Source organism: Somniosus microcephalus, chromosome 10, assembly GCF_052327205.1.
Source record: "Somniosus microcephalus isolate GS21.2 chromosome 10, FLI_Smic_1.0, whole genome shotgun sequence".
In the NCBI taxonomy this organism is placed as follows: Eukaryota; Metazoa; Chordata; class Chondrichthyes; order Squaliformes; family Somniosidae; genus Somniosus; species Somniosus microcephalus.
Window position 1 is genome coordinate 236,107,812 of NC_140996.1, and position 27,773 is coordinate 236,135,584.

The following is a 27,773-nucleotide window of genomic DNA, read 5'->3' on the forward strand; positions in this document are numbered from 1 at the left end:
TGTGTGGGAGTGAGGGTGAGTGTGCGGGAGTCAGGGAGAGAGTGTGGGAGTGAGGGAGAGAGTGCGGGAGTGAGGGAGAGTGCGGGAGTGAGGGAGAGAGTGTGGGAGTGAGGGTGAGTGTGCGGGAGTCAGGGAGAGTGCGGGAGTGAGGGAGAGAGTGCGGGAGTGAGGGAGAGTGTTGGGAGTGAGGGAGAGTGTGCGGGAGTGAGGGAGAGAGTGTGGATGTGAGGGTGCGTGTGCGGGAGTGAGGGAGAGTGTGTGGGAGTGAAGGTGAGTGTGCGGGAGTGAGGGTGAGTGTGCGGGAGTGAGGGAGAGTGTGTGGGAGTGAGGGTGAGTGTGCGGGAGTGAGGGAGAGTGTGTGGGAGTGAGGGAGAGTGTGTGGGAGTGAGGGAGAGTGTGTGGGAGCGAGGGAGAGTGTGTGGGAGTGAGGGAGAGTGTGTGGGAGTGAGGGAGAGAGTGTGGGAGTGAGGGAGAGAGTGTGGGAGTGAGGGAGAGTTTGGGAGTGAGGGAGAGTGTGGGAGTGAGGGAGAGAGTGTGGGAGTGAGGGTGAGTATGCGGGAGTGAGAGAGAGTGTGGGAGTGAGGGAGAGAGTGCGGGAGTGAGGGAGAGTGTGTGGGAGTGAGGGAGAGAGTGTGGGAGTGAGGGTGAGTGTGCGGGAGTCAGGGAGAGAGTGTGGGAGTGAGGGAGAGAGTGTGGGAGTGAGGGAGAGTGTGGGAGTGAATGAGAGAGTGCGGGAGTGAGGGAGAGTGTGGGAGTGAGGGTGAGTGTGCGGGAGTCTGTTAGAGAGTGTGGGAGTGAGGGAGAGAGTGAGGGAGAGTGCGGGAGTGAGGGAGAGAGTGTGGGAGTGAGGGTGAGTGTGCGGGAGTCAGGGAGAGTGCGGGAGTGAGGGAGAGAGTGCGGGAGTGAGGGAGAGTGTGGGAGTGAGGGAGAGTGCGGGAGTGAGGGAGAGTGTGTGGGAGTGAGGGAGAGTGCGGGAGTGAGGGAGAGTGCGGGAGTGAGGGAGAGAGTGTGGGAGTGAGGGTGAGTGCGGGAGTGAGGGAGAGTGCGGGAGTGAGGGAGAGAGTGTGGGAGTGAGGGTGAGTGTGCGGGAGTGAGGGAGAGTGCGGGAGTGAGGGAGAGAGTGCGGGAGTGAGGGAGAGTGTGTGGGAGTGAGGGAGAGTGCGGGAGTGAGGGAGAGTGTGTGGGAGTGAGGGAGAGTGCGGGAGTGAGGGAGAGTGCGGGAGTGAGGGAGAGAGTGTGAGGGTGAGTGTGCGGGAGTGAGGGAGAGTGCGGGAGTGAGGGAGAGAGTGCGGGAGTGAGGGAGAGTGTTGGGAGTGAGGGAGAGTGTGCGGGAGTGAGGGAGAAAGTGTGGGAGTGAGGGTGCGTGTGCGGGAGTGAGGGAGAGTGTGTGGGAGTGAGGGTGAGTGTGCGGGAGTGAGGGAGAGTGTGTGGGAGTGAGGGTGAGTGTGCGGGAGTGAGGGAGAGTGTGTGGGAGTGAAGGAGAGTGTGTGGGAGTGAGGGAGAGTGTGTGGGAGCGAGGGAGAGTGTGTGGGAGTGAGGGAGAGTGTGTGGGAGTGAGGGAGAGTGTGTGGGAGTGAGGGAGAGTGTGTGGGAGTGAGGGAGAGAGTGTGGGAGTGAGGGTGAGTGTGCGGGAGTGAGGGAGAGTGTGTGGGAGTGAGGGTGAGTGTGCGGGAGTGAGGGAGAGTGTGTCGGAGTGAGGGTGAGTGTGCGGGAGTGAGGGAGAGTGTGTGAGGGTGAGTGTGCGGGAGTGAGTTAGAGGGCAGCCCGGACCTGTCAGTGACTGACTTTGCCCGTCTGAGTGAGGGGGACACAGTGGCCGCTCCTCTAACTACTGCTGTAACCAGAAACAGCGCGCAGTGGTGAGTTGTTTTACCAGAGTTACTGTGCAGAAGCACAGGCTCCGGGAACCTTGCCAACACTGTATGCATTGATTTCTCAGAGCTTCCAACTCAGCAACCGAGCAGCTCTGACTGGAGACAGAAATGTGGCCACATAACCTCGAGGGAATGGTGATTAGAGGGCCCATTCATTCTCAGTGGTCAAGAAAGGAAAAGGTTTGTTTTTCAATGTTGCAGCGGATTATGGAATCGCAGCACAGTGCAGTCCCCGGGCTTACTGACTGCGAGCGACTCTTAACTAGACCGTCGAAACCGGAGAATCAAGAAAGTCGTGATCAAACTGTACAGGACTCTGCTCAGACCCACCTGGAGCACTGTGTCCAGTTCTGGTCAGACCCACCTTGAGCACTGTGTCCAGTTCTGGTCAGACCCACCTGGAGCACTGTGTCCAGTTGTGGTCAGACCCACCTGGAGCACTGTGTCCAGTTCTGGTCAGACCCACATGGAGCACTGTGTCCAGTTCTGGTCAGACCCACCTTGAGCACTGTGTCCAGTTCTGGTCAGACCCACCTGGAGCACTGTGTCCAGTTCTGGTCAGACCCACCTGGAGCACTGTGTCCAGTTCTGGTCAGACCCACCTTGAGCACTGTGTCCAGTTCTGGTCAGACCCACCTGGAGCACCATGTCCAGTTGTGGTCAGACCCACCTGGAGCACTGTGTCCAGTTCTGGTCAGACCCACCTGGAGCACTGTGTCCAGTTCTGATCACTGAGATACAAACATTCAAACACTTGAGGCAGAGCGGACAGGAGCCACGAGGCAGTGCTTCACTCAAGTGTAGTTATTGTAACGTAGTTTGATGTCTCATCCGAAAGATGGAGCCTCCGACAGTGCAGCACTCCCTCAGCACTGTCTCTCCGACAGTGCAGTGCTCCCTCAGTACTGCCCCTCTGACAGTGTGGCCCTCCCTCAGTACTGCCCCTCCGACAGTGCAGCACTCCCTCAGTACTGCCCCTCCGACAGTACAGCACTCCCTCAGTACTGCCCCTCCGACAGTGTGGACCTCCCTCAGTACTGCCCCTCCAACAGTGCAGTGCTCCCTCAGTATTGACCCTCCGACACTGCGGCGATCCCTCAGTACTGACCCTCCGACACTGCAGCACCCCCTCAGTACTGCCCCTCCGACAGTGCAGCGCTCCCTCAGTACTGACCCTCCGACAGTGCAGCACCCGCTCAGTACTGCCCCTCCGACAGTGCATCGTTCCCTCAGTACTGCCCCTCCGACAGTGCGGCGCTCCCTCAGTACTGCCCCTCCGACAGTGCGGCGCTCCCTCAGTACTGCCCCTCCAACAGTGCGGCGCTCCCTCAGTACTGCCCCTGACAGTGCAGCGCTCCCTCAGTACTGCCCCTCCGACAGTGCGGCGCTCCCTCAGTACTGCCCCTCCGACAGTACAGCACTCCCTCAGTACTGCCCCTCCGACAGTGCATCGCTCCCTCAGTACTGCCCTCCGACAGTGCAGCGCTCCCTCAGTACTGCCCCTCCGACAGTGCGGCGCTCCCTCAGTACTGCCCCTCCGACAGTGCGGCGCTCCCTCAGTACTGCCCCTGACAGTGCAGCACTCCCTTAGTACTGCCCCTCCGACAGTACAGCACTCCCTCAGTACTGCCCCTCCGACAGTGTGGCCCTCCCTCAGTACTGCCCCTCCAACAGTGCAGCGCTCCCTCAGTATTGACCCTCCGACACTGCGGCGATCCCTCAGTACTGACCCTCCGACACTGCAGCACCCCCTCAGCACTGCCCCTCCGACAGTGCATCGCTCTCTCAGTACTGCCCCTCCGACAGTGCAGCGCTCCCTCAGTACTGACCCTCCGACAGTGCGGCGATCCCTCAGTACTGCCCCTCCGGCAGTGCAGCGCTCCCTCAGTACTGACCCTCCGACAGTGCATCGCTCCCTCAGTACTGCCCTCCGACAGTGCAGCGCTCCCTCAGTACTGCCCCTCCGACAGTGCGGCGCTCCCTCAGTCCTGCCCCTCCGACAGTGCGGCGCTCCCTCAGTACTGCCCCTCCGACAGTGCGGCGCTCCCTCAGTACTGCCCCTGACACTGCAGCGCTCCCTCAGTACTGCCCCTCCGACAGTGCGGCGCTCCCTCAGTACTGCCCCTCCGACAGTACAGCACTCCCTCAGTACTGCCCCTCCGACAATGCATCGCTCCCTCAGTACTGCCCCTCCGACAGTGCAGCGCTCCCTCAGTATTGCCCCCCGACAGTGCGGCGCTCCCTCAGTACTGCCCCTCCGACAATGCGGCGCTCCCTGGGTACTGCCCCTCCGACAGTGCGGCGCTCCCTCAGCACTGCCCCTCCGACAGTACAGCACTCCCTCAGTACTGCCCCTCCGACAGTGCATCGCTCCCTCAGTACTGCCCCTCCAACAGTGCGGCACTCCCTCAGTACTGCCCCTCCGACAGTGCGGCGCTCCCTCAGTATTGCCCCCCGACAGTGCGGCGCTCCCTCAGTACTGCCCCTCCGACAGTGCGGCGCTCCCTCAGTACTGCCCCTCCGACAGTGCAGCGCTCCCTCATTACTGCCCCTCCGACAGTGCAGCGCTCCCTCAGTATTGCCCCCCGACAGTGCGGCGCTCCCTCAGTACTGCCCCTCCGACAGTGCGGCGCTCCCTCAGTACTGCCCCTCCGACAGTGCAGCGCTCCCTCATTACTGCCCCTCCAACAGTGCAGCGCTGCCTCAGTATTGCCCCCCGACAGTGCGGCGCTCCCTCAGTACTGCCCCTCCGACAGTGCGGCGCTCCCTCAGTACTGCCCCTCCGACAGTGCGGCGCTCCCTCAGTACTGCCCCTCCGACAGTACAGCACTCCCTCAGTACTGCCCCTCTGACAGTGCATCGCTCCCTCAGTACTGCCCCTCCGACAGTGCGGCACTCCTTCAGTGCTGCCCCTCCGACAGTGCGGCGCTCCCTCAGTACTGCCCCGCCGACAGTGCGGCACTCCCTCAGTACTGCCCCTCCGACAGTGCAGTGCTCCCTCAGTATTGCCCCCCGACAGTGCGGCGCTCCCTCAGTATTGCCCCCCGACAGTGCAGCGCTCCCTCATTACTGCCCCTCCGACAGTGCAGCGCTCCCTCAGTACTGCCCCTCCGACAGTGCGGCGCTCCCTCAGTATTGCCCCCCGACAGTGCGGCGCTCCCTCAGTATTGCCCCCCGACAGTGCGGCGCTCCCTCAGTACTGCCCCTCCGACAGTGCAGCGCTCCCTCAGTACTGCCCCGCCGACAGTGTGGCGCTCCCTCAGTACTGCTCCTCCGACAGTGCAGTGCTCCCTCAGTATTGCCCACCGACAGTGCGGCACTCCCTCTACTGCCCCTCCGACAGTGCAGTGCTCCCTCATTACTGCCCCTCCGACAGTGCAGCGCTCCCTCAGTATTGCCCCCCGACAGTGCGGCGCTCCCTCAGTACTGCCCCTCCGACAGTGCGGCGCTCCCTCAGTACTGCCCCTCCGACAGTGCAGTGCTCCCTCAGTATTGCCCCCCGACAGTGCGGCGCTCCCTCAGTACTGCCCTCCGACAGTGCAGCGCTCCCTCATTATTGCCCCTCCGACAGTGCAGCGCTCCCTCAGTATTGCCCCCCGACAGTGCGGCGCTCCCTTAGTACTGCCCCTCCAACAGTGCAGCGCTCCCTCATTACTGCCCCTCCGACAGTGCAGCGCTCCCTCAGTATTGCCCCCCGACAGTGCGGCGCTCCCTCAGTACTGCCCCTCCGACAGTGCGGCGCTCCCTCAGTACTGCCCCTCCGACAGTGCGGTGCTCCCTCAGTACTGCCCCTCCGACAGTGCGGCGCTCCCTCAGTACTGCCCCTCCGACAGTGCAGCGCTCCCTCAGTACTGCCCCTCCGACAGTGCGGCGCTCCCTCAGTACTGCCCCTCCGACAGTGCGGCGCTCCCTCAGTACTGCCCCTGCGACAGTGCAGCGCTCCCTCAGTGTCAGCCTGTAATATGTGCTGATGTCTCTGGGGTGTGTCTCGAACCCACGACCTTCCTATTCATGGATGACTGAACTGAAATGCCAGCACATGTGCATGTCAGATAGCCTCCCACTGTGCTCACGTGGGCTTTGAGATATTTCCGTTCAGGCCGAGTGCATGTTTGTACACAACACCAGCAGCTCCTTGCTGTAACACAAGCTTGTGGTTCGGTGCCATAAACATGATGTCATACACTTAGCCCGTGGGCAGTAGACCGATGCTCTCCCTCCTGCGGCCGGCCTCCTTCCCCCTGTGCAGCGCCCGACCTGCCCTTTAATTACAGCGAGCTGGGAGGGGACAGGCAGGATCCTCTCTGAAATATTGATTGCACCTGCTGCAACATTGATGAGCAGTCGGGTTGAGCTGTGCATGGAGCACCGTCAGACCCGGCTCGCGCAGGCACAGCAAGGCAATGGAGAAGCAGGTGAGTCATCAACAGACAGACAATAGACAGGGATTGTGCTTCAGGTGAGGGCTGCCTCGCATCAGGACCTCACCCAGCGATCTCTAGCTGCCACTCCGTGCCTGCTGGGCACAAACACTCAGGAGCTGCCGACATGGCGCCCAGTTGAGTTTCTGCCTCTGGTGTGAAGGTTATTTATTGACGATTATTTTAGGCTTCATGACACTCGCTCCATCTGTGTGCTCACTGCATTTGCAGTCGATGTTTGCTAAAGTTGCATGAAGCTGTGAGCAGGGGGAGTCATTGGGTGAGTTCGCTCACGGGCCTGAAGCCATGAGCACCTGTCTTTGTCAGTCTTCGTACTCTGCGCCTCTTGTTGTCACACTGTTCTGTCCACAACAAGCCCCACTGGCTCCGTCAGTGTCACTCTCTCCTCCAAGCTCAGCAGCTAGTGGGTTCAAGCTCCATTCTGGGGACCCGCGTGCTCGACTCCCATACAGCACTGCGGAGGTGCAGCGCTGTCGGAGGGGCAGTACTGAGGGAGCACCGCACTGTCGGAGGGGCAGTACTGAGGGAGCACTGCACTGTCAGAGGGGTAGTACTGAGGGAGCGCCGCACTGTCGGAGGGGCAGTACTGAGGGAGCACCGCACTGTCGGAGGGGTAGTACTGAGGGAGCACCGCACTGTCGGAGGGGCAGTACTGAGGGAGCACTGCACTGTCAGAGGGGTAGTACTGAGGGAGCACCGCACTGTCGGGGGGGCAGTACTGAGGGAGCACCGCACTGTCGGGGGGGCAGTACTGAGGGAGCACCGCACTGTCGGGGGGGCAGTACTGAGGGAGCACCGCACTGTCGGAGGGGCAGTACTGAGGGAGCACCGCACTGTCGGAGGGGCAGTACTGAGGGAGCACTGCACTGTCAGAGGGGCAGTACTGAGGGAGCGCCGCACTGTTGGAGGGGCAGTACTGAGGGAGCACCGCACTGTCGGAGGGGCAGTACTGAGGGAGCACTGCACTGTCAGAGGGGCAGTACTGAGGGAGCGCTGCACTGCCGAAGGGGCAGTACTGAGGGAGCGCCGCACTGTCGGGGGGGCAGTACTGAGGGAGCGCCGCACTGTCGGGGGGGCAGTACTGAGGGAGCGCCGCACTGTCGGAGGGGCAGTACTGAGGGAGCACTGCACTGTCGGAGGGGCAGTACTGAGGGAGCACTGCACTGTCGGGGGGGGGCAGTACTGAGGGAGTGCCGCACTGTCAGAGGTGCCATCTTTCAGATGAGATGTTAAACTGAGGTAGATGTAAAAGATCCCATGGCCGCTATTTCGGAGAGCAGGGGGAGTTATCCCCTGTCTCCCCGGTGTCCTGGACCAATATTTTCCCTCAACCAACATCACTAAAACCGATGATCTGGTCGTTAACACATTGCTGTTTGAGGGATCTTGCTGTGCGTAAACTGGCTGATGTTTACCTACACAACAGGGACTGCACTTCAAAGTAATTCACTGTGAAGCACTTTGAGACGTTTTAATGGAGGCACAGAGTACAAAAGCAAGGAAGTTATGCTGAACCTTTATAAATCACTGGTTTGGTCCCAGCTGGAATATTGGCCCCGATTTTCTGCCAGCCGTCAGGCGGGTTTTCAGACAGGCGGGGGCCGAAAACCGCCGGAATAGGGGGCCGCGACCCCCCGCCCCGCCTGATCCCCCGCCCCGTCCGACTTTCGGACCGCCGTTTCTCCGCAACCCGATTCAATCCCGCCCGCCGCTGGCGGGACTGGCCATCGGGACCCTGATCACCAATTATTGTCATGTTTAATGCCATTTTAGGGTGCCCATGTGATTTTCAGGGGTTCCCCACACTAAACACGCCTGCGGGGAACCCTGCTGATGAAACCTGGCGTGAAGCTTGCCGGCTTGCTTGCTGTCAGCTGCAGGTCATTCAGGAAAGCTGCGATTTAAAGGGACAGCATTTGTATGTTGAAGGGCCTTGTTGCTGCAGGCTTGGGGCTACTTCTTCAAGGCTTAGGCACAGCTGTGGAAGGTTGGAGCCTCACACACCTCTCCAATGTGATCTCCTGGGAAGCCCCTCTCGCCACCCTCACTCAGCGCTTCCTCAGCGGAGGCATCTACCAGAAGCGTGGCACGCCTTTTTTTCCTTCCCTTCTTGCCATTAGAGGATCTCCAGCAGCAGAGGCGGCAGCCGCAGAACCAGGAACAGCAGGATGAGCACCAGGAGCACCAGGTTGCTGCTCACTCACCTGAAGCTGCACAGGCCAGAAGGGGCCAGCGCTTGGAAGTGGCTTGAGAGCACCTTGCTGCACTTTAGGGGGCCATGGGGACCCGTTTCTGCACTGGCAGTCCTACTCAGAAGGACTTCCATGAAGGTCTGGTTTCTCTGTTCAATAGATGGCCAACGCTCCTCAAGAGATGTCATTCTCTTATGAGCACTCACCATGTTTTCCGTACCCTGGCGAGTTATCTCCTCCATGGAGGTTGCCAACCTTTCCATGGTGATGCGTTCATGCGCCAATGACTCCACAAAGGCTCTGCTGATGGTCACTATGGACTCCTCCATTCGCTCCACACTCGCAGCGACCCTGGAGACAAAACCTGCCAGAGACTCCTGCATCTGTGCATGGAGATCCATCACCTCTTCTCTTGCGGATGGACCCAGAGGCAGAGGGTCGACATGCAGCACAGCTGAGCTGAGCTGGCAGAGTCCTGCGCCCTCCGACGAGGACTCTCCACTGCTGTCCCTGTCTCCAGAATCTGCTGAGGCTCACTTGTGAGCTGTGAAGCACCAGGTGACAACACTACTCTATGTCCCGAAGGTCCCCCCGAGGTGTGAGTGTCTGCGCTGGTGCTGGGTGCGCTTACTTCTGCTGACGCTGCGCCCTCAGAGGTTGGAGCTTCCTCTGAGGAGTCTGGCTGCACAGCCTCTTCCTCCTCCACAGTGGGGACGGGGGCTCTGGATGGTCCTGTGGGAGAGTAGAGGAAGGAGTTAGAGATGTGATGCCAAGGTTACATGCACATTCGAGGTGACATCTGCTGACACCTGCATCCATGCAGCCTTGGTCTGAATGGGAGGCCTCTTCCTCCCTGACCTAGAGAAGAGGACCTCCCTGTGGGCCTTAACCCCATCTAATAATGCCTGCAGTGAAGCTTTGTTGAATTTGGAGGCAGCTCAGGGTCTGGCTCTGGCCACAGCTGCTGCAGGCTCCTCTGCCATCCTGTATGGTTGTTTGGAAGCCAACAGAGGAAGCAATGCTTGCTGTGGGCCTTGAAAGCACCACGAATGATGACATCATACTGTGGGGCTTTCTGACTAGAAATGGACAATGAGCAAGGCTGCCCACACGCTGGGAATTAATTGGCCACTTGAGGGAAAATTGCGTGGAGCTGGCTGACCCATTTTTTTGTGTGTCAGAACCCCACATTCGGGGAAACCCGACCATTTCCCACACAATCCACAAAATCGGGCCCATTGTGTCCAATTCTGGGCACCACACTTTAGGAAGGGTGTCAAGGCCTTGGAGAGGGTGCCGAGGAGATTTACTAGAATGGTTCCAGGGATGAGGGACTTCAGTTATGTGGAGAGACTGGAGAAGCTGGGATTGTTCTCCTTAGAGCAGAGAAGGTTAAGGGGAGATTTGACAGAGTTGTTCAAAATCATGAGGCGTTTTGACAGAGTAAATAAGGAGAAACTGTTTCCAGTGGCAGGAGGGTCGGTAACCAGAGGACACAGATTTAAAGTGATTAGCAAAAGAACCAGAGGCGACTTGAGGGAAAACATATTTCTCCGCAGCGAGTTGTTGTGATTTGGAACGCGCTGCCTGAAAGGGCGGTGGAAGCAGATTCAATAATAACCTTCGAAAGGGAATTGGACAAATACTTGAAGGGAAAAAATTCACAGGGCTGTGGGGAAAGAGCAGGGGGCAGTGGGACTAATTGGAGAGCTCGCTCAAAGAGCCGGCACAGGCACAATGGGCCGAGTGGCCTCCTCCTGTGCTGTATCATTCTATGATTCGATGAAATGCAATATAAAGGCAGTCCTTTCTTTCAGTTGCTGTAATCCAATCCTGTAAGAGTTAGCAAGAGAGGAGGATAGAAATCAGAGAGGAGAAGGGGATAAGGAATAAATAACATTTTAAATATAATAAACGGGCTACTTCAAGTTTGTGATTGACAGACTGAATCTGAGGAGAATCTCGCTGACTTGCACCTTCACATGTAACAGAGCAGTGCTGGGATTGCAGCTTCGTGCAGTGGTGGGTGAGTGGAATTTCCAAACTGGACTGTCAACAACACAGGCAGCTCCATTATCGATCTGTGCTTCCAAACCCCGCCTGTGTCCCAAGACAGCATTTTCAACTGTATATCACTGGGGCACAGTACTGGTGGGTACAGGTCTGTCACTGTATAACACTGGGGTACAGTACTGGTGGGTACAGGTCTGTCACTGTATAACACTGGGGTACAGTACTGGTGGGGACAGGTCTGTCACTGTATAACACTGGGGTACAATACTGGTGGGTACAGGTCTGTCACTGTATAACACTGGGGTACAGTACTGGTGGGTACAGGTCTGTCACTGTATAACACTGGGGTACAGTACTGGTGGGTACAGGTCTGTCACTGTATAACACTGGGGTACAGTACTGGTGGGTACAGGTCTGTCACTGTATAACACTGGGGTACAGTACTGGTGGGTACAGGTCTGTCACTGTATAACACTGGGGTACAGTACTGGTGGATACAGGTCTGTCACTGTATAACACTGGGGTACAGTACTGGTGGGTACAGGTCTGTCACTGTATAACACGGGTACAGTACTGGTGGATACAGGTCTGTCACTGTATAACACTGGGGTACAGTACTGGTGGGTACAGGTCTGTCACTGTATAACACTGGGGTACAGTACTGGTGGGTACAGGTCTGTCACTAACACTGGGGCACAGTACTGGTGGGTACAGGCCTGTCACTATAACACTGGGGTCCAGTACTGGTGGGTACAGGTCTGTCACTGTATAACACTGGGGTACAGTACTGGTGGATACAGGTCTGTCACTGTATAATACTGGGGTACAGTACTGGTGGATACAGGTCTGTCACTGTATAACACTGGGGTACAGTACTGGTGGGTACAGGTCTGTCACTGTATAGCACTGGGGTACAGTACTGGTGGATACAGGTCTGTCACTGTATAACACTGGGGTACAGTACTGGTGGGTACAGGTCTGTCATTGTATAACACTGGGGTACAGTACTGGTGGGTACAGGTCTGTCACTGTATAACACTGGGGTACAGTACTGGTGGGTACAGGTTTGTCACTGTATAACACTGGGGTACAGTACTGGTGGGTACAGGTCTGTCACTGTATAACACTGGGGTACAGTACTGGTGGGTACAGGTCTGTTACTGTATAACACTGGGGTACAGTACTGGTGGGTACAGGTCTGTCACTGTATAACACTGGGGTACAGTACTGGTGGGTACAGGTCTGTCACTGTATAACACTGGGGTACAGTACTGGTGGGTACAGGTCTGTCACTGTATAACACTGGGGTACAGTACTGGTGGATACAGGTCTGTCACTGTATAACACTGGGGTACAGTACTGGTGGATACAGGTCTGTCACTGTATAACACTGGGGTACAGTACTGGTGGGTACAGGTCTGTCACTGTATAACACTGGGGTACAGTACTGGTGGGTACAGGTCTGTCACTGTATAACACTGGGGTACAGTACTGGTGGGTACAGGTCTGTCACTGTATAACACTGGGGTACAGTACTGGTGGATACAGGTCTGTCATTGTATAACACTGGGGTACAGTACTGGTGGGTACAGGTCTGTCACTGTATAACACTGGGGTACAGTACTGGTGGGTACAGGTTTGTCACTGTATAACACTGGGGTACAGTACTGGTGGGCACAGGTCTGTCACTGAATAACACTGGGGTACAGTACTGGTGGGTACAGGTCTGTCACTGTATAACACTGGGCTACAGTACTGGTGGGTACAGGTCTGTCACTGTATAACACTGGGGCACAGTACTGGTGGGTACAGGTCTGTCACTATAACACTGGGGTACAGTACTGGTGGGGAGAGGTCTGTTGCTGTATAACACTGGGGTACAGTGCTGGTGGGTACAGGTCTGTCACTGTATAACACTGGGGTACAGCACTGGTGGGTACAGGTCTGTCACTGTATAACACTGGGGTACAGTACTGGTGGGTACAGGTCTGTCACTGTATAACACTGGGGTACAGTACTGGTGGGTACAGGTCTGTCACTGTATAACACTGGGGTACAGTACTGGTGGGTACAGGTCTGTCACTAACACTGGGGTACAGTACTGGTGGGTACAGGTCTGTCACACACTGGGGTACAGTACTGGTGGGTACAGGTCTATCACTATAACACTGGGGTACAGTACTGGTGGGTACAGGTCTGCCACTAACACTGGGGTACAGTACTGGTGGGTACAGGTCTGTCACTAACACTGGGGTACAGTACTGGTGGGTACAGGTCTGTCACTAACACTGGGGTACAGCACTGGTGGGTACAGGTCTGTCACTAACACTGGGGTACAGTACTGGTGGGTACAGGTCTGTCACTAACACTGGGGTACAGTACTGGTGGGGACAGGTCTGTCACTGTATAACACTGGGGTACAGTACTGGTGGGTACAGGTCTGTCAGTGTATAACACTGGGGTACAGTACTGGTGGGTACAGGTCTGTCAGTGTATAACACTGGGGTACAGTACTGGAGGGGCACAGGTCTGTTGCTGTATAACACTGGGGTACAGTACTGGTGGGCACAGGTCTGTCTCTGTATAACACGGGTACAGTACTGGTGGGTACAGGTTTGTCACTGTATAACACTGGGGTACAGTACTGGTGGGCACAGGTCTGTCACTGTATAACACTGGGGTACAGTACTGGTGGGCACAGGTCTGTCACTATAACACTGGGGTACAGTACTGGTGGGTACAGGTCTGTCACTGTATAACACTGGGGTACAGTACTGGTGGGTACAGGTCTGTCGCTGTATAACACTGGGGTACAGTACTGGTGGGTACAGGTCTGTCACTGTATAATACTGGGGTACAGTACTGGTGGGTACAGGTCTGTCACTGTATAACACTGGGGTACAGTACAGGTGGGTACAGGTCTGTCACTGTATAACACTGGGGTACAGTACTGGTGGGTACAGGTCTGTCACTAACACTGGGGTACAGTACTGGTGGGTACAGGTCTGTCACTAACACTGGGGTACAGTACTGGTGGGTACAGGTCTGTCACACACTGGGGTACAGTACTGGTGGGTACAGGTCTATCACTATAACACTGGGGTACAGTACTGGTGGGTACAGGTCTGCCACTAACACTGGGGTACAGTACTGGTGGGTACAGGTCTGTCACTAACACTGGGGTACAGTACTGGTGGGTACAGGTCTGTCACTAACACTGGGGTACAGCACTGGTGGGTACAGGTCTGTCACTAACACTGGGGTACAGTACTGGTGGGTACAGGTCTGTCACTAACACTGGGGTACAGTACTGGTGGGGACAGGTCTGTCACTGTATAACACTGGGGTACAGTACTGGTGGGTACAGGTCTGTCAGTGTATAACACTGGGGTACAGTACTGGTGGGGACAGGTCTGTCGCTGGTCAGGGATCTGTTTGTGGGGATGAATTGAAATGTTTTTCTGTTATGTTGTGTTGCTTCGCTCAGGATATCAGGTAGGAAGCATTTCTCCCGTCGGTGGGAGGGATTGGTGTGACATTTTATCGGCGTGCCTGGCCATTATTTACTCAGTGTGACAGCGCTGGCTCTGCCTTCTGAAGGCAACAGCTGTGTCTTTTGGGAAATCATTGGGTGTTTGCGTATATGACAGCACATCAGTGTCGTGTAGCATGGAATATATTGAAACACTGATGGGCAATGTGTTTTATTGATGTTTTCCGATCCCAGGCAACCGGATTGCATTCTGAAATCCCAAACGAAAAGAGCTCCTTGGGAATAGTTCCCGTAATCTCCCCTGTGGGCTGATATTATTGTGCCTATCAGTCAGAGCTCCTGTTAGTCCAGGCCCCTTACCCGATGGCTCAGCTGGTAAGACCAGCGTGTAACTTGTAGCGTGTAACGTGTCAGCTGTGGTCAGTGGGTAGCCCCCTCATCTCTGAGTCAGAATGTTGTGGGTTCAGGTCCCACTACAGAGACTTGAGTATAAAATCCAGGCTGACCCTCTGAGTACAGTACTGAGTGAGCGCCGCACTGTCGGAGGGCAGTACTGAGGGAGTGCCGCACTGTCGGAGGGGCAGTACTGAGGGAGCGCTGCACTGTCGGAGGGGCAGTACTGAGGGAGCGCTGCACTGTCGGGGGGCAGTACTGAGGGAGCGCCGCACTGTCGGAGGGGCAGTACTGAGGGAGCGCCGCACTGTCGGAGGGGCAGTACTGAGGGAGTGCCGCACTGTCGGAGGGGCAGTACTGAGGGAGCGCTGCACTGTCGGAGGGGCAGTACTGAGGGAGCGCCGCACTGTCAGAGGGGCAGTACTGAGGGAGCGCCGCACTGTCGGAGGGGCAGTACTGAGGGAGTGCCGCACTGTCGGAGGGGCAGTACTGAGGGAGCGCTGCACTGTCGGAGGGGCAGTACTGAGGGAGCGCCGCACTGTCAGAGGGGCAGTACTGAGGGAGCGCTGCACTGTCGGAGGGGCAGTACTGACGGAGCGCCGCACTGTCGGAGGGGCAGTACTGAGGGAGCGCCGCACTGTCGGAGGGGCAGTACTGAGGGAGCGCCGCACTGTTGGAGGGGCAGTACTGAGGGAGCGCCGCACTGTCGGAGGGGCAGTACTGAGGGAGCTCCACACTGTCGGAGGGACAGTACTGAGGGAGCGCCGCACTGTCGGAGGGGCAGTACTGACGGAGTGCCGCACTGTCGGAGGGGCAGTACTGACGGAGCGCCGCACTGTCGGAGGGGCAGTACTGAGGGAGCACCGCACTGTCAGAGGGGCAGTACTGAGGGAGTGCCGCACTGTCGGAGGGGCAGTACTGAGGGAGCGCCGCACTGTCGGAGGGGCAGTACTGAGGGAGCGCCGCACTGTCGGAGGGGCAGTACTGAGGGAGCGCTGCACTGTCGGAGGGGCAGTACTGAGGGAGCGCCGCACTGTCGGAGGGGCAGTACTGAGGGAGCGCCGCACTGTCGGAGGGGCAGTACTGAGGGAGCGCCGCACTGTCGGAGGGGCAGTACTGAGGGAGCGCCGCACTGTCGGAGGGGCAGTACTGACGGAGTGCTGCACTGTCGGAGGGGCAGTACTGAGGGAGCGCCTCACTGTCGGAGGGGCAGTACTGAGGGAGCGCCGCACTGTCGGAGGGGCAGTACTGAGGGAGTGCCGCACTGTCGGAGGGGCAGTACTGAGGGAGCGCTGCACTGTCGGAGGGGCAGTACTGAGGGAGCGCCGCACTGTCAGAGGGGCAGTACTGAGGGAGCGCTGCACTGTCGGAGGGGCAGTACTGACGGAGCGCCGCACTGTCGGAGGGGCAGTACTGAGGGAGCGCCGCACTGTCGGAGGGGCAGTACTGAGGGAGCGCCGCACTGTTGGAGGGGCAGTACTGAGGGAGCGCCGCACTGTCGGAGGGGCAGTACTGAGGGAGCTCCACACTGTCGGAGGGACAGTACTGAGGGAGCGCCGCACTGTCGGAGGGGCAGTACTGACGGAGTGCCGCACTGTCGGAGGGGCAGTACTGACGGAGCGCCGCACTGTCGGAGGGGCAGTACTGAGGGAGCACCGCACTGTCAGAGGGGCAGTACTGAGGGAGTGCCGCACTGTCGGAGGGGCAGTACTGAGGGAGCGCCGCACTGTCGGAGGGGCAGTACTGAGGGAGCGCCGCACTGTCGGAGGGGCAGTACTGAGGGAGCGCCGCACTGTCGGAGGGGCAGTACTGAGGGAGCGCCGCACTGTCGGAGGGGCAGTACTGAGGGAGCGCCGCACTGTCGGAGGGGCAGTACTGAGGGAGCGCCGCACTGTCGGAGGGGCAGTACTGAGGGAGCGCCGCACTGTCGGAGGGGCAGTACTGACGGAGTGCTGCACTGTCGGAGGGGCAGTACTGAGGGAGCGCCTCACTGTCGGAGGGGCAGTACTGAGGGAGTGCTGCACTGTCAGAGGGGCAGTACTGAGGGAGTGCCGCACTGTCAGAGGTGCCGTCTTTCGGATGAGACGTTAAACCAAGGACCCGTCTGCGCTCTCAGACGGATGTTAAAGATCCCACGGCACTATTTTGAAGAAGAGCAGGAGAGTTCTCCCCGGTGTCCTGGGCCAATATTTATCCCTGAATCAACATCACAAACAGATTATCTGGTCATTATCACATTGCTGTTTGTGGGAGCTTGCTGTGCGCAAATTGGTTGCCGCGTTTCCTACATTACAACAGTGACTACACTTCAAAAGAACCTTTCTTGCTCAGTTCGGAACTGACCTTTTCCCAGTTTGTCCCTGTTCCCTCTTGTACTGCAGCCGTGGTTTAACATGAAATCGTGACTAATAAGGTGCCAAGTGAATTAGAACGAAGTATTCCAAGAGTATCAAAGGGTGGGACAGGGCAGATAGAAGCAGACTGTTCCCAGTAGTTGGGGGGTCGAGCGAGGCCCCGTAGATACAAGCTTCAGAGACTTAGAACAGAGGGCAGCAGGAACGTCTTCGCTCAGAGAGTTGTGAGGCTGTGGGATTCACTGCCAGGGTTAGAGGCTGAGGCAGAAACGGTGTCAACATTCAGGGTTAGATTGGAGCGGTGGATGAAGGAGTAGGGCGGGTAACTGTGATTAGGACTATTTCCTCGCATGGAAAGTAAACCCCAACATGGACTGGTTTGGGCCGAATGGCCTGTTCCCGTGTTGCGACCTCTGTGTTTTCTGCACATTTGCCGTCCGTCGCTTCTGGTACTGATCTGCTGAAGGATTTCGATTGAGAGCCTCTAATCCTGGCTGTTGACTTTGGTAACAAGTGGATGCCGAGACTCCGGGATAGCAGTGGAATGATGAAGAGGAGTAGGAAGACTGGATCCTCTCCAGACAAGCTGGGCTGCGAGGCACATCTGGCAGGCAGCAGTGTGTTTAACTTACTCCGTCAAGACCTTTCCCATTTGGTGCCAATTTGTGACCAGATGTTGAAAGCTTGCTAGGGTTTCTTTTGAAAGGAGAAGGGCCCCAAGGTGCGGGAACTGCTCGCCTCTTCCCCTTTGATGAGAGGATGGTCAGACTGAGCTTGTTTGATGTGGCTTGTTGAACATCCCGGGGCAGCATTCGAAAAGGAGAAGGGATTTCTCCCGGCACTTTGGACGACATCCGACCCCTCCACACAGAGATTCTCAGTGCTGCTTGTGGGATCATGCTGTGCACAAAATGGCTGCTGCAATTCCCTTTGTAACTACTACAGAGCAATTTGTTGTTCGTCGAGTAGATTAAGATGTTTTTGAGATCCAGGACCCAACATGGCGTTGGAAGTGCGCCGCCCGCCATATTGGTTCGGGCGTTAGTCCCATGGAGTGGGGGCCGCTCAAATACTGGTTTCACAATCACTTTGTACAGTCCACTGACCGCAGGATGGGCTGTACGTGCTGCGGTCAGTATTCTCAGGCGTTCGGGGGCCAAACCAGCGACTGGCCCTTAAAGGGGCCACGTGAGGCTGCCCGGCAACAGGTAAGTTTAAAGTGTTTACACTTAGTGCATGGTGGGGCCAGAGGAGGAGTGGCTCCCCCATCTCCATGTTAAACTGTCGGCCATTACCAGTCTCCTCTTCCAGCCACCCCCACCCCCCAAAACTCCCACTCCACACCCCTGCACACTATCCGTCCGGGAGCGAGGGCTGCACCGGGAGCTAGGGCTGCATCGGGACCGAACACTACACCGGGAGTGAGGGCTGCACCCGGAGCGAGGGCTGCACCGGGAGCGAGGGCTGCACCGGGAGCGAGGGCTGCACCGGGAGCAAACACTGCACCGGGAACGAGGGCTGCACCGGGAGCGAGGGCTGCACCGGGAGCGAGGGCTGCACCGGGAGGGAGAGCTGCACCGGGAGGGAGAGTTGCACCGGGAGCGAGGGCTGCACCGGGAGCGAGAGCTGCACCGGGAGCAAACACTGCACCGGGAGCGAGGGCTGCACCGGGAGCGAGGGCTGCACCGGGAGCGAACACTGCACCGGGAGCGAGGGCTGCACCGGGAGCGTGGGCTGCACCGGGAGCAAACACTACACCGGGAGCGAGGGCTGCACCAGGAGCGAGAGCTGCACCGGGAGCAAACACTACACTGGGAGCGAGGGCTGCACCGTGAGCGAGAGCTGCACCGGGAGCGAGGGCTGCACCGGTAGCGAGGGCTGCACCGGGAGGGAGAGCTGCAGCGGGAGTGAACACAGCACCGGGAGCGAGGGCTGCACCGGGAGCGAGGGCTGCACCGGGAGCGAGGGCTGCACCGGGAGCGAGGGCTGCACCGGGAGCGAGAGCTGCACCGGGAGCGAGGGCTGCACCGGGAGCGAACGCTGCACCGGGAGCGAGGGCTGCACCGGGAGCGAACACTGCACCAGGAGCGAGGGCTGCGCCGGGAGCGAGGGCTGCACCGGGAGCGAGGGCTGCACCGTGAGCGAGAGCTGCACCGGGAGCGAGGGCTGCACCGGTAGCGAGGGCTGCACCGGGAGGGAGAGCTGCAGCGGGAGTGAACACAGCACCGGGAGTGAGGGCTGCACCGGGAGCGAGGGCTGCACCGGGAGCGAGAGCTGCACCGGGAGCGAGAGCTGCACCGGGAACGAGAGCTGCACCGGGAGCGAGGGCTGCACCGGGAGCGAACGCTGCACCAGGAGCGAGGGCTGCACCGGGAGCGAGGGCTGCACCGGGAGCGAGAGCTGCACCGGGAGCGAGGGCTGCACCGGGAGCGAGAGCGGCACCGGGAGCGAGGGCTGCACCGGGAGCGAGGGCTGCACCGGGAGCAAACACTGCACCGGGAGCGAGGGCTGCACCGGGAGCGAGAGCTGCACCGGAAGCGAGGGCTGCACCGGGAGCGAGAGCTGCACCGGGAGCGAGAGCTGCACCGGGAGTGAGGGCTGCACCGGGAGCGAGGGCTGCACCGGGAGCGAGGGCTGCACCGGGAGCGAGGGCTGCACCGGGTGCGAACACTGCACCGGGAGCGAGAGCTGCACCGGAAGCGAGGGCTGCACCGGGAGCGAGGGCTGCACCGGGAGCGAGGACTGCACCGGGTGCGAACACTGCACCGGGCGTGAGGGCTGCACCGGGAGCGAGGGCTGCACTGGGAGCGAGAGCTGCACCAGGAGCGAGGGCTGCACCGGGAGCGAGGGCTGCACTGGGAGCGAGGGCTGCACCGGGAGCGAGGGCTGCACCGGGAGGGAGAGCTGCACTGGGAGCGAGGGCTGCACCGGGAGCGTGGGCTGCACCGGGAACAAGGGCTGCACCGGGAGCGAGGGCTGCACCGGGAGCGAGGGATGCACCGGGAGCAAACACTGCACCGGGAGCGAGAGCTGCACCGGGAGCGAGGGCTGCACCGGGAGGGAGAGCTGCACCGGGAGCGAGGGCTGCACCGGGAGCGAGAGCTGCACCGGGAGCGAGGGCTGCACCGGGAGCGAGGGCTGCACCGGGAGTGAACGCTGCACCGGGAGCGAGAGCTGCACCGGGAGCGAGGGCTGCACCGGGAGCGAGGGCTGCACCGGGAGCGAGGGCTGCACCGGGAGCGAGGGCTGGACCGGGAGCAAGGGCTGCACCGGGAGCGTGGGCTGCACCGGGAGCGAGGGCTGCACCGGGAGCAAGTGCTGCACCGGGAGCAAGGGATGCACCGGGAGCAAACACTGCACCGGGAACGAGAGCTGCACCGGGAGCGAGGGCTGCACCGGGAGCGAACGCTGCACCAGGAGCGAGGGCTGCACCGGGAGCGAGAGCGGCACCGGGAGCGAGGGCTGCACCGGGAGCAAACACTGCACCGGGAGCGAGGGCTGCACCGGGAGCGAGAGCTGCACCGAAGCGAGGGCTGCACCGGGAGCGAGAGCTGCACCGGGAGCGAGAGCTGCACCGGGAGTGAGGGCTGCACCGGGAGCGAGGGCTGCACCGGGAGCGAGGGCTGCACCGGGAGCGAGGGCTGCACCGGGTGCGAACACTGCACCGGGAGTGAGAGCTGCACCGGAAGCGTGGGCTGCACCGGGAGCGAGGGCTGCACCGGGAGCGAGGGCTGCACCGGGTGCGAACACTGCACCGGGAGTGAGGGCTGCACCGGGAGCGAGGGCTGCACCGGGAGCGAGAGCTGCACCAGGAGCGAGGGCTGCACCGGGAGCGAGGGCTGCACTGGGAGCGAGGGCTGCACCGGGAGCGAGGGCTGCACCGGGAGGGAGAGCTGCACCGGGAGTGAGGGCTGCACCGGGAGCGTGGGCTGCACCAGGAACAAGGGCTGCACCGGGAGCGAGGGCTGCACCGGGAGCGAGGGATGCACCGGGAGCAAACACTGCACCGGGAGCGAGAGCTGCACCGGGAGCGAGGGCTGCACCGGGAGGGAGAGCTGCACCGGGAGCGAGGGCTGCACCGGGAGCGAGAGCTGCACCGGGAGCGAGGGCTGCACCGGGAGCGAGGGCTGCACCGGGAGTGAATGCTGCACCGGGAGCGAGGGCTGCACCGGGAGCGAGGGCTGCACCGGGAGCGAGAGCTGCACCGGGAGCAAGGGCTGCACTGGGAGCGAGGGCTGCACCGGGAGCGAGGGCTGCACCGGGAGTGAACGCTGCACCGGGAGCGAGGGCTGCACCGGGAGCGAGGGCTGGACCGGGAGCAAGGGCTGCACCGGGAGCGTGGGCTGCACCGGGAGCGAAGGCTGCACCGGGAGCAAGGGCTGCACCGGTAGCAAGGGATGCACCGGGAGCAAACACTGCACCGGGAGCGAGGGCTGCACCGGGAGCGAGAGCTGCACCAGGAGCGAGAGCTGCACCGGGAGCGAGGGCTGCACCGGGAGCAAGAGCTGCACCGGGAGCGAGGGCTGCACCGGGAGCGAGGGCTGCACCGGGAGCGAGGTCTGCACCGGGAGCGAGAGCTGCACCGGGAGCGAGGGCTGCACCAGGAGCGAGGGCTGCACCGGGAGCGAGAGCTGCACCGGGAGCGAGGGCTGCACCGGGAGCGAGGGCTGCACCGGGAGCGAGGGCTGCACCGGGAGCGAGGGCTGCACCGGGAGCGAGGACTGCACCGGGAGCGAGGGCTGCACCGGGAGCGAGGGCTGCTCCGGGAGCGAGGGCTGCACCGGGAGCGAGGGCTGCACCGGGAGCGAGTGGGGAGCCTGCTCCGAGATTCCTGGGCCTCTTTCACCCACACAAGCAGAAAAAGCCTCAAACTGATCACGCAGCACAGAATTAAAATTCATCCATCCTCCCATCTCCCTGGAGAGCTGCCCTCACAGAAAACATCCCCCACCCTGACCGTGCGAGAACCATCAAAGCCGGGTGATTTATGATGATCTAAATCAGTCAAATTCCACGTGTTATTATGTGGGAGATCCTTACTGGCACTCGGGGATTGTACACCACAATTCTGTCCATTCTGTAAAAACTGCACGGCAATGACCTTGAGCATCGTGCCCTTTGACGTATTTATTTATCCCAGCGTCTGCCTGTCCCGCTCGCCCCCAAACACATTCCCACTTGGATATTTATCCATATTATCATAGAATGATACAGCACAGGAGGAGGCCATTCGGCCCATCGTGCCTGTGCCGGCTCTGTGAACGAGCTCTCCAATTAGTCCCACTCCCCCCTGCTCTTTCCCCACAGCCCTGCAAATGTTTCCACTTCCAGTATTTATCCAATTCCCTTTTGAAAGTTACCATTGAATCTGCTTCCACCGCCCTTTCAGGCAGAACATCCCAGATCACAACAACTCACTGCGTAAACAAAATTCTCCTCATCTCCCCTCTGGTTCTTTTGCCAATTATCTTAAATTGGCCCTCCTGCCACTGGAAACAGTTTCTCCTTATTTACTCGATCAAAACCTTCATGATTTTGAACACCTCTATTAAATCTCCCCTTAACCATCTCTGCTCCAAGGAGAACAACCCCAGCTTCTCCAGTCTCTCCCCATAACTGAAGTCCCTCATTCCTGGAACCATTCTAGTAAATCTCCTCTGCACCCTCTCCAAGGCCTTGACATCCTTCCTAAAGTGCGGTGCCCAGAATTGGCCCCAATAGTTTTTCCAACAGAGGGGCTGCTGTGTGTGGGGTGCTGGTCCAGGCGATATATGGATCCTGAAGTACAGCGAATTCCAGTACCTCCGCCCCTTGGCTGTAGCTCAGTCACCAGAGAAACTATGAGCAGTGACAGTAGATGCCATTCCTGACCGACGCTCCCAAAGGAACTGACGGATACCTGGACTGCGTTAGGAGGTTGGGTCACACGAGCGCTCATGCTGCCTTGTGGCGATCTTCAGCTTGTGTGTCCTGTTCATACCATGTGCATTTTACTGCCCCTTCGCTGCCCAGTATCAGCTCCAAGGATTTCCCCCACCAGTGGAAATAGCTTCTCCGTATCTACCCAAACACATCCCTTTATCCATTTATACTCCTCGATCAGACCACCCTGCAATCTTTTGTACTCAAAAAGAATACAGGCCATGTCTATGCTGAAAAGATTTATAAGATGATACCAGAACTGAGGTTATACCCATCAGGAAATGCTGAACAGAGAAGGCTGAGGGGCGACCTGATAGAGGTCTTTAAAATTATGAAGGGGTTTGATAGGGCAGACATAGAAACATAGAAAGATAGGAGCAGGAGTGGGCCATTCGGCCCCTAGAGCCTGCTCCGCCATTCAATGCGATCATGGCTGATCATCCAAATTCAGTACCCTGTCCCTGCCTTCTCCCCATATCCCTTGATCCCTTTAGCCTTAAGAAATATATCTAACTCCTTCTTGAATATATTTAATGAATTGACCTCTACTGCCTTCTGTGGTAGAGAATTCCACAGGTTCACCACTCTCTGGGTGAAGGAATTCCTCCTCATCTCTGTCCTAAATGGCTTACCCCTTATCCTTAGACTGTGATCTCTGGTTCTGGACTCCCCGGCCATCAGGAACATCCTTCCTGCATCTAGCCTGCTGGAATTGTATAAGTTTCAATGAGATCCCCTCTCATTCTTCTAAACTCTAGCGAATATAAGCCTAATCGACCCAATCTCTCTTCATACGTCATTCCTGCCATCCCAGGTATCAGCCTGGTGAATCTTCGCTGCACTCCCTCCATGGCAAGAACATCCTTCCTCAGATAAGGCGACCAAAACTGCACACAATACTCAAGGTGCGGTCTCACCAAGGCCCTGTACAACTGCAGCAAGACATCCTTGTTCCTGTACTCAAACCCTCTCGCTACGAAGGCCAACATACCATTTGCCTTCTTAACCGCCTGCTGCACCTGCATGCTTACCTTCAGCGACTGGTGCACAAGGATGCCCAGGTCTCGTTGCACTTCCCCTTTTCCCAATCTATTGCCATTCAGATAATAATCTGCCTTCCTGTTTTTGCCACCAAAGTGGAAACCTCGCATTTATCCATGTTATATTGCATCTGCTACGCTTTTGCCCAATCACCCAACCTGTCCAGACGTCGAGAAGTTGTTTCCACTTGCGGGCGAGACCAGAACTAGAGGCTGTCAATATGATGGTCACTAATAACTCCAATAGGGGATTCAGGAGAAACTTCTTCACCCAGAGAGTGGTGAGAATGTGGAACTCGCTACCACAGGGAGTGGTTGAGGCGAATAGTATCGATGGATTTAAGGGGAAGCTGGATAAACACATGAGGGAGAAGGGAATAGAGGGATGTGTTGATGGGCTGAGATGAAGAGGGGCGGGAGGAGGCTCGTGTGGAGCAGAAACACCGGCACGGACCGGTTGGGCCGAATGGCCTGTTTCTGTGCTGTACATTCTATACAACCTGTGCACATAATTTAACCCTTTTAGCCCCGGTATCATTCTGGTGAATCTGCGCTGCTCCCCCTCCGAGGCCAATATATCCTTCCTGAGGGGCGGGGCCCGGAACTGAACACAGTGTCCCCATGGGGTCTGACCAGAGCTCGGTATATCTGACTCATGGCGGGCATTATAATAACTGGGCAAGTCCGATGGAGAACAGAGAAGCGTTTTTATTCGGACAAAGGCGTGTCCGGAGATTGATGGCTTGAATGGCCTGTGATATTGTGATTGTATCTGACCAGAGGAGATGTCAGTTGTTTAATTTAAGGTTTGTCAGTGGCTGCTCCACTTACTGCTGAGCTCGGAGCGGGTCTGCAATGTGCTGCGCTCAGAGCGGGTCTACAATGTGCTGAGCTCGGAGCGGGTCCACAATGTGCTGAGCTCCGAGCGGGTCTACAATGTGCTGAGCTCGGAGCGGGTCTACAATGTGCTGAGCCCCGAGCGGGTCTACAATGTGCTGGGCTCGGAGCGGGTCTACAATGTGCTGAGCTCGGAGCGGGTCTGCAATGTGCTGCGCTCAGAGCGGGTCTACAATGTGCTGAGCTCGGAGCGGGTCTACAATGTGCTGAGCCCCGAGCGGGTCTACAATGTGCTGAGCTCGGAGCGGGTCTACAATGTGCTGAGCCCCGAGCGGGTCTACAATGTGCTGAGCTCGGAGCGGGTCTACAATGTGCTGCGCTCGGAGCGGGTCTGCAATGTGCTGCGCTCCGAGCGGGTCTACAATGTGCTGAGCCCCGAGCGGGTCTACAATGTGCTGAGCTCGGAGCGGGTCTACAATGTGCTGAGCCCCGAGCGGGTCTACAATGTGCTGAGCTCAGAGCGGGTCTACAATGTGCTGAGCTCGGAGCAGGTCTACAATGTGCTGGGCTCGGAGCGGGTCTACAATGTGCTGAGCTCCGAGCGGGTCTGCAATGTGCTGGGCTCAGAGCGGGTCTACAATGTGCTGAGCTCGGAGTGGGTCTACAATGTGCTGGGCTCAGAGCGGGTCTACAATGTGCTGAGCTCGGAGCGGGTCTACAATATGCTGGGCTCAGAGCGGGTCTACAATGTGCTGAGCTCGGAGCGGGTCTACAATGTGCTGAGCTCGGAGCGGGTCTACAATGTGCTGAGCTCGGAGCGGGTCTACAATGTGCTGAGCTCGGAGCGGGTCTACAATGTGCTGAGCTCGGAGCGGGTCTACAATGTGCTGAGCTCGGAGCGGGTCTACAATGTGCTGAGCTCGGAGCGGGTCTACAATGTGCAGAGCTCGGAGCGGGTCTACAATGTGCTGAGCTCGGAGCGGGTCTGCAATGTGCTGAGCCCCGAGCGGGTCTACAATGTGCAGAGCTCGGAGCGGGTCTACAATGTGCAGAGCTCGGAGCGGGTCTACAATGTGCTGAGCTCGGAGCGGGTCTACAATGTGCTGAGCTCGGAGCGGGTCTACAATGTGCTGAGCCCCGAGCGGGTCTACAATGTGCTGAGCTCGGAGCGGGTCTACAATGTGCTGAGCTCGGAGCGGGTCTACAATGTGCTGAGCTCGGAGCGGGTCTACAATGTGCTGAGCTTCGAGCGGGTCTACAATGTGCTGAGCCCCGAGCGGGTCTACAATGTGCTGAGCCCCGAGCGGGTCTACAATGTGCTGGGCTCAGAGCGGGTCTACAATGTGCTGAGCTCGGAGCGGGTCTACAATGTGCTGAGCTCGGAGCGGGTCTACAATGTGCTGAGCTCGGAGCGGGTCTACAATGTGCTGAGCTCGGAGCGGGTCTACAATGTGCTGAGCTCGGAGCAGGTCTACAATGTGCTGAGCTTGGAGCGGGTCTACAATGTGCTGAGCTCAGAGCGGGTCTACAATGTGCTGGGCTCGGAGCGGGTCTACAATGTGCTGAGCTCGGAGCGGGTCTGCAATGTGCTGAGCCCCGAGCGGGTCTGCAATGTGCTGAGCTCGGAGCGGGTCTACAATGTGCTGAGCTTGGAGCGGGTCTACAATGTGCTGAGCTCGGAGCGGGTCTACAATGTGCTGAGCCCCGAGCCGGTCTGCAATGTGCTGGGCTCGGAGCGGGTCTGCAATGTGCTGGGCTCGGAGCGGGTCTGCAATGTGCTGGGCTCGGAGCGGGTCTACAATGTGCTGAGCTCGGAGCGGGTCTACAATGTGCTGAGCCCCGAGCGGGTCTGCAATGTGCTGAGCTCGGAGCGGGTCTACAATGTGCTGAGCTTGGAGCGGGTCTACAATGTGCTGAGCTCGGAGCGGGTCTACAATGTGCTGAGCTCGGAGCGGGTCTACAATGTGCTGAGCTCGGAGCGGGTCTACAATGTGCTGAGCTCCGAGCGGGTCTACAATGTGCTGGGCTCGGAGCGGGTCTACAATGTGCTGAGCTCCGAGCGGGTCTACAATGTGCTGGGCTCGGAGCGGGTCTACAATGTGCTGAGCTCCGAGCGGGTCTACAATGTGCTGAGCTCGGAGCGGGTCTACAATGTGCTGAGCTCGGAGCGGGTCTACAATGTGCTGGGCTCGGAGCGGGTCTACAATGTGCTGAGCTCGGAGCGGGTCTACAATGTGCTGAGCTCCGAGCGGGTCTACAATGTGCTGAGCCCCGAGCGGGTCTACAATGTGCTGAGCCCCGAGCGGGTCTGCAATGTGCTGAGCTCGGAGCGGGTCTACAATGTGCTGAGCTTGGAGCGGGTCTACAATGTGCTGAGCTCGGAGCGGGTCTACAATGTGCTGAGCTCGGAGCGGGTCTACAATGTGCTGAGCTCGGAGCGGGTCTACAATGTGCTGAGCTCGGAGCGGGTCTACAATGTGCTGAGCTCGGAGCGGGTCTACAATGTGCTGAGCTCGGAGCGGGTCTACAATGTGCTGAGCTCGGAGCGGGTCTACAATGTGCTGAGCCCCGAGCGGGTCTACAATGTGCTGAGCTCGGAGCGGGTCTACAATGTGCTGAGCTCGGAGCGGGTCTACAATGTGCTGAGCTCGGAGCGGGTCTACAATGTGCTGAGCTCGGAGCGGGTCTACAATGTGCTGAGCTCGGAGCGGGTCTACAATGTGCTGAGCTCGGAGCGGGTCTACAATGTGCTGAGCTCGGAGCGGGTCTACAATGTGCTGAGCTCGGAGCGGGTCTACAATGTGCTGGGCTTGGAGCGGGTCTGCAATGTGCTGAGCTCGGAGCGGGTCTACAATGTGCTGAGCCCCGAGCGGGTCTACAATGTGCTGAGCTCGGAGCGGGTCTACAATGTGCTGAGCTTGGAGCGGGTCTACAATGTGCTGAGCTTGGAGCGGGTCTACAATGTGCTGAGCTCGGAGCGGGTCTACAATGTGCTGGGCTCGGAGCGGGTCTACAATGTGCTGAGCTCGGAGCGGGTCTACAATGTGCTGGGCTCGGAGCGGGTCTACAATGTGCTGAGCTCGGAGCGGGTCTACAATGTGCTGAGCTCAGAGCGGGTCTACAATGTGCTGAGCTCGGAGCGGGTCTACAATGTGCTGAGCTCAGAGCGGGTCTACAATGTGCTGAGCCCCGAGCGGGTCTACAATGTGCTGA

At 58.8% G+C, this 27,773-nt stretch overlaps 1 protein-coding gene across 6 annotated transcripts in view; it reads left to right on the forward strand.

Annotated features, from left to right (window-relative positions):
- Window positions 1–27,773, forward strand: part of fhip1b (FHF complex subunit HOOK interacting protein 1B) — a 335,260-nt gene that overhangs the window by 30,128 nt on the left and 277,359 nt on the right. Inside the window, exon 1 of one of the 6 annotated variants that reach the window (XM_085999841.1) lies at window positions 6,053–6,289. The exons of 2 other annotated variants lie outside the window; for them this stretch is intronic. The gene's annotated coding sequence lies outside the window, so the exon portion shown is untranslated. Of the gene's footprint in view, window positions 1–6,052; window positions 6,290–27,773 lie in introns of those variants that run through there. 3 more of the 6 variants (XM_085999840.1, XM_085999836.1, XM_085999842.1) reach the window with 3 other exon arrangements.